The following is a 6,612-nucleotide window of genomic DNA, read 5'->3' as shown; positions in this document are numbered from 1 at the left end:
TTCCTATTGGGTCTGCTGTTCCAAGTACAGACAGACTACGGTCACAGCGATAGTCTACCTGTCTCTGCTCATGATCACCTCCTGCTTGGATTGATGCAGCTGTCTCAAATTGGAAACCCTGTTCCCATATTGTCCCTTTTACCAGATTAATTCCTGGGCCTGTGTACAGTGGGTAAAGCACCCGCTGCATGTATGTGGGGAACTGGGTTTCGATTCCTAGCACCCGTGTTAAGGTAAGGCGTGTTGCTGTGCCTATGATACCATTTGTGTGTGTGTGTGTGTCTGTGTGTCTGTGTGTCCATGCTTCATCTTTGTGAGTTTGTATGCACTACTTGCATACAGGTGTCTATAGAGAAGAGGTTCTCAACTTGTGGATCACGAAACTTTGAGGTTACATATCAGATATCCTTCAATCAAATATTTATATTACAATCCATTAACAGTAGCAAAATTATAGTTCTGAAATAGCATTGAAAATAGTTTTATGTTTGGGAGTCATCACAGCATGAGGAGCTTAAAGGGTAATAGCATGGGAACGGTGGAGAGCATCTGCCATAGAGGGTTGCATATCCTGGAACAAGAATTACAGGCAGTTGTGAGCTATCAAACGGGCAATGGGAACCAAACCAAGCTCCTCTGTGGAGAGCAGATCTCTGGAGTCCTGAGTTTATGTGCATTGTTGACACAACTGTGACTATGTCAAGGACATCAGACTCATGTGAACGGCAAGGCCTTCCTATGTCAGACTAGAGATGTTGACAAACAGTTGGCCAAAACAGAACATGCAGAGTGTCCCAGATGACTGCGGGTGAGCACATCTTCCTCCAAGTGCATGGCCCATCCGATCCCAGCTTTGTGCTGCTTGCACCTGTCTGTCTTCATTTTCCATCACCCCCAGGCAGGTGTCTGAGGCCCAGCTCTCCAGCTGCGGCAGTCCTCTGTAGGGGGAGTAAGAGCTCTTAAACACACCATCATCTTCCCAGAGCTTATGTGAACAAACCATTCATAGCAACCTGAGGGAGTTCTTTCACTTTCCTCCCTGTTGCCTCCACACAAACCCCTCTGAGATTTCTTTACCCTTCTCCTTTTCACTTCCTTGGTACCAGGTCACTATCAGGAAACCATGCTGAACAAACCCTTCTCTATCTTCCTCCCCCCTTTTTCTATAGGTCATTGACATATTTTAAGTATCTGAGCCAATGTCTTCATCAATTTAAAGATGTCTGCGAAACCTCTCCTTAAAAATTAAAGTTTTAATGCCCGACTTCATACCTATAAAGAGACAATAGCATGAAGTGATTCTAGCCTGGCCTGTGCAACCAGACAGACCTGTGTGAGTTCAAGCCAAGCTATGTAGCTCATGATCTGTGAGAGGTCCCTGGTTCTGCTTCACGACCCTCACAGGACTGTGTGCAACCAGGTTAACGTGAGAGCCACAGGTGAAGGAGGGCCTGGTGTATTTTAAGAGTCCTGTGAGGCTAGCTTCCTTTAGAGTTGTAAACCATTTCTGCCCAATGACTGAGCTGGTGTGGGGGAAAGGGGGGGAGCATGGTGTAGGAGGAGCTAAGGTGGGAGGAGTAAGGAGAGGAAGAGGAAGAGTTGGGAGAGGAAGAGAAAAAAGGAAGAGGAGGAGCTAGAGAGGGCAGAGATGCAGGAGGATGGAAAACCACACAGGTATGGAGATCAATCGTGGGGAACAACTTATAAACTTATAATTAGGTTAGCTAATTGGGATACAACTCTCTTTGTATGGGCATCTTGTTATTAATCGTTATCAAACATATAAATCCTTTGATTAATCTATAAGAATTAGAGTCTCATTCTCTTACTGGGCCCACATGGACGACGGAATGGTATGGGCAATGCCCTGCCTTGCGGAGACAGCGTGGAAGATTGGCAGAGCCATCTCTCACGCTGGCATCTAGTGGGTGGCAGGGCCGTTTCTAGCTCCAGTGCGCACGTGGCCTCAGGTCGAGAAACATGACGGCTGGGCTAGGCAAAGCTGCTGCAGCTTAGATAGTCGGCTTGAGCCAGAGGCCATTTTAAATAATTACCTCAACACGGTGGCTTATATCTCCCCCAAGGATACAGGACCTATGGTGGCTCAGGTTTTCGGTTTGGGAAGTGTAGGTGTTTCTGCCTCATCTCTTCTTGATAAATGACAATCATTGGAGAATCAGAAGGGAAATAAAAGACGGTTTGGATGCAGAGGTAAGCTGTTCTGACCAGACATCGTGGTCTGGTAAAACAGCTTTAACCAGCAGCTCCAGCCTTGTGCAAGACGTTGCTGGGTAGTTCTGTCCCCCATTCATGTGTGTATTTTTCCTCTCATGGATCACAGGTGCACAGTTTCCGTGTAGCCCTTAGAGGCTGTCAATCATGTGCTGTGCAGCTGAAGCCACACCCTCTTACCAGGCCTGCCCCTATGAGATTAGGGCAAAGCTGTCTTCTATTTCAAGGACATGGCTTGAAGTAAACTCTTGATCTTTCCCATCCACTTCCCCCGTGACACCACTGATTTGTTCTGGGTCCATCACATCTCAGTGTCTGTTTCTGAGAACCCAGGACCGGCCCCTTAACTGTGAAAGAGTTTAGGAAGTCGGATTACAGCTACGCGTCTACAAAATCTGGAGCAGTAATGCCGACACGGTAAATCCTTTGTAAGGTTTACGTATGGTTGTATTTGGAGGATGGACCCACAGCACCAAGGACAACCCAGGGAGCTCCACAGGAGCTTCAGACAAACACAAGTGCAGACACACAAACCCTTAAAAGTATTGACAGTGCAGCCTCGTTCACGTAATTGCTTCCCGTCACATCACTGGCTGGCCCCTTGCCCTTAATTACAAGGGAATGAAGGCTCCGGCTGAGTTGTAATACAAAGAGCCTGGTGCCACATGCCCCCATGAGACCCACCACAGGCATTCAATTTAGCTAATAAGTATGGCTACTGGGAGACTTGAATATCCTCTCTCCCGTGGGCGGCTTCTTCTTCTTCTTTATTTTTTTTTTAAATAAGTGAAACTCTTTGGTTTGTCCTTTCACCCCGTTTCACAGAGTAGTTTCAAGGTGGCTTGTTTGAAGGCGAGCAGCAGGAGTCTTAAGAACTTAATTTTAAGAAATTCAAAGAGCAGAGAACACACTTTGTTCTTTGCCTTTCTTAAACCCATATTGCCAGCCTTTCATAGTAATTTGTCTTTTATGGATAAAATATACACAAAATCACCGAGAGGGGAAGGCAGCTGACGTGACCTTGGCCAACCAAGTTCTTCTGTTTTTAAACGGCATGCACCGAATGTATTATTAAGATTTCTACATGGCGGCATGCCCAGCGAGTAGGTCGGCACAGGGAGAGAATTTACTGTTTCTTTATTTTTCAGTTCAAAAAAATAAGGGCAAAGAAACTTACACATAGGATTTTTTTTTTGATTTTCATTTATTAGCTCCTGGGGAAGAAAAAAAAAACCTAATATAGGCAAAATCCCAACATGCTAAACCCAGAACTAAAGTAATAGTGCCTGGGGACCGTGCGAGTGAATCGTTGTGATCCTGGGTGCTAAAGAATCGATTCTTCCCGGGCTCTCTCATCTGACCCCGCTGCAGACCGGCTTTTGTCCACTTCCCAGCACTTGAGCCATTAATGATCTCCTCCAGGCCGGACTGGGCATCCGTCTTCCGCCTCGCCGGCTTTCATCTATCCGTTGCCTTTGTTCGTCTCCACCGCAGTCTTCCTCCTCCTCCATAAGCCTCGCTCCTAATTCCGTCTGATCCTTTAGTATTTCTGTTCTCTTCTATCTCATATTTTAAAAAATAAAAATGAAAACGACAATTAGAGAAGAGAGGAATAAAAAAAAAAGACCCAACCCAACCCAATCAGTAGTATTTTATTGTATTTTTTTCTTTTATTTTTTTTTTCAGGGTGGCTTTTATGAACCACGAATAGAATTTGTGTCTCCTTCTCTAGTCTATCTAGTATTTTCCTTTCACTACCTCACATATTTATAACCTGTGATTCATCTTAATTTCTACTCGCTTCCTGACTCACCTTCATAGTCTATTGTCTTCCCTGTGGGTATCCAGAGCTCTGGACTCTTCCAGGAATCCACTCAAGAGGCCAAACTGCAGCCCACACTCTCATTTTCTGCTTCTTCAGATCTAAGAGATGACTCTGTGTGTGTGTGTGTGTATGTGTGTGTATGTATATATATATATAATTTTTAAATTACATATATTTTCTTATTGAGTGTGGCGTGCACATGCCACAGTGTCCTGGTAGGTGTTGGAAGACAATGTGGAGTTAGCTCTCTCCTGTCAGCATGCAGTTCACCAGGCTTGGCAGCAAGGGCCTGTACCCTCCAAACCATCTCTCTGGCCTGAGACAAATATCGTTTTTTAAAAAGCAACCAACCAAACAAACAACCAAAAATCGAGCAGCTTCATTCTTGGGGTCGATCGGGTTCCTACAGATCTCTCTGAATTAGAGGACAGCCTGATCTATATCAAAAGTTGTAGGCCAATCACGTTTACACAGTGACACTCTGTCTTACAAGCAAGCAAGCAGCAAACAAACAACGAAAACAAAATTTCAAATGCTTCTACTGTCTATAAGCTGGGGGTTGATAAGACAATTGACATGGAATAAAAGACCATGCAGCCGTTATAAATTGCAACATTAAACGATGTCAGTCTGAGGTGCTTAAAGGCACTTGTTTTTCCAGAAGACCTGAGGCCAGTTCCCAGCACCCAAGTAGGGCAGTTCACAACACCTTTAACTTGGGCACCAGGAGATCCAAATCCCTCTTCTGGCCTCCTGGGGAGCTTGCACATACACACATATATACACACATTCACACACACACACACACACACACTCACACATACACATATACACATATATACATACATACATACACATATATACACTCATACATATGCATTCATACACACACATATACACACATACACATACATATACACACATGCATACACACACATATACATACAGACACATAACCCTACACACACACATATGCATATACATGTTCCCATACACATACATACATACTCACACATGCATACACACACACATATATATACACACATACAAATACATATACACACATGCACACACACACTCACACATATACATATAGACACATAAACACATACACATATGCACATACATGTTCACATACATACATACTCACACATACACATGCATACACACACATATACACACATACATATACACACACAGACACACACACACACACATACACATAAACTTTAAATTTTTGAGCAGGTGTGATAATACACACCTATAATCCCAGCAGTCAGGAGGCTGAGATAGAAGGATTCTGTGTTGAAGATCAGTCTATGTTATGCAGTGACATTCTGTAAATAAATAAATAAATAAATATTTACAGAGAGAAGAATAAAAATGTAATGAAAGTTAAGACCTTATTCAATTTCATGTGGCCTCATGTTTCGTGACCTACAATAATCTGCTGGGTTATAGTCCATGTCTCTGAATTTAAGAGTCTAATATGAGAGCTGACGGGATAGCTCAGTGATTAAGAGCACTGGCTGCTCTTCCAGAGGTCCTGAGTTCAATTCTTAGTACCCACATGGTGGCTCATAACCATCTGTAATGGGATACGATCCCCTTTTCTGGTGTGTCTGAAGATGGCAACAGTGTACTCACATAAAATAAATAAATAAATAAATCTAAAAAAAAAGAAGAAGAAGAAAAGAGTCTAATGCGATGGTTTTGGTGGTGGGACCCACAGAGAACTGACAATTTTTCTTTTACCTAGAGCATTCAGTACTACTCTCTATAGCCACCATCATGGAAATATCCAAGAGGAGTCTGAGGAGACAGCTCAGCTGCTAAGAGTGAGTACTCTTCTTATAGAAGGCCTACAGGCTCCAAGGCCTGACACTATTACTGATGCTATGGTGTGCTTATAGACAGGCGCCTAGCATGGCTGTCCTTTGAAAGCCTCCTCATGTCTGACTGAGACAGTCACAGATACTTACACCCAACCAATGGAGTGAAGTCAGGGAACCCTGTGGTTGAACTAGGAAAAGACTGGAAGAAGCTGAGGAGGAGGGTGACCCCCATAAGGAAGACCAGCAGTCTCAACTAACCCAGACCCCTGAGATCTCTCAGACAATGAAGCACCAAACAGGCAGCATACACCAGCTGATACAAGGTCCCAGACACATGTACAGCAGAGAACTGCCTGGTCTGGCCTCAGTGAGAGAAGATGCACCTAACATTTGAGAGACTTGAGGCCCCAGGGAGTGAGGAGGCCTGGCAGGGGTCCGGGGTGGTGTGGGAAGTGGGAATATCATCTTGGAAACGGGGGAGGAGGAATGGGATGAGGAACTGTGGGAAGGCAGACAGGGAGGGGGATAACGACTGGATGGTAAAAATATATATAAAAGTAACAAAAGAAGAAAAGGAAGAGGAAGGAGGAGGAAGAAGAAGGAGGAGGAGGAGAAAGAGGAGGAAAAAGAGGAGGAGAAAGAGGAGGAGAAAGAGGAGGAGGGGGAGGAGGAAGAGGAGGAGGAGGAGGAGGAGGAGGAGGAGGAGGAGGAGGAGGAGGA

Source organism: Grammomys surdaster, unplaced genomic scaffold (genome assembly GCF_004785775.1).
Source record: "Grammomys surdaster isolate TR1022 unplaced genomic scaffold, NIH_TR_1.0 130, whole genome shotgun sequence".
NCBI classification, from domain to species: domain Eukaryota; kingdom Metazoa; phylum Chordata; class Mammalia; order Rodentia; family Muridae; genus Grammomys; species Grammomys surdaster.
Note: the sequence above shows the minus strand (reverse complement) of the source record.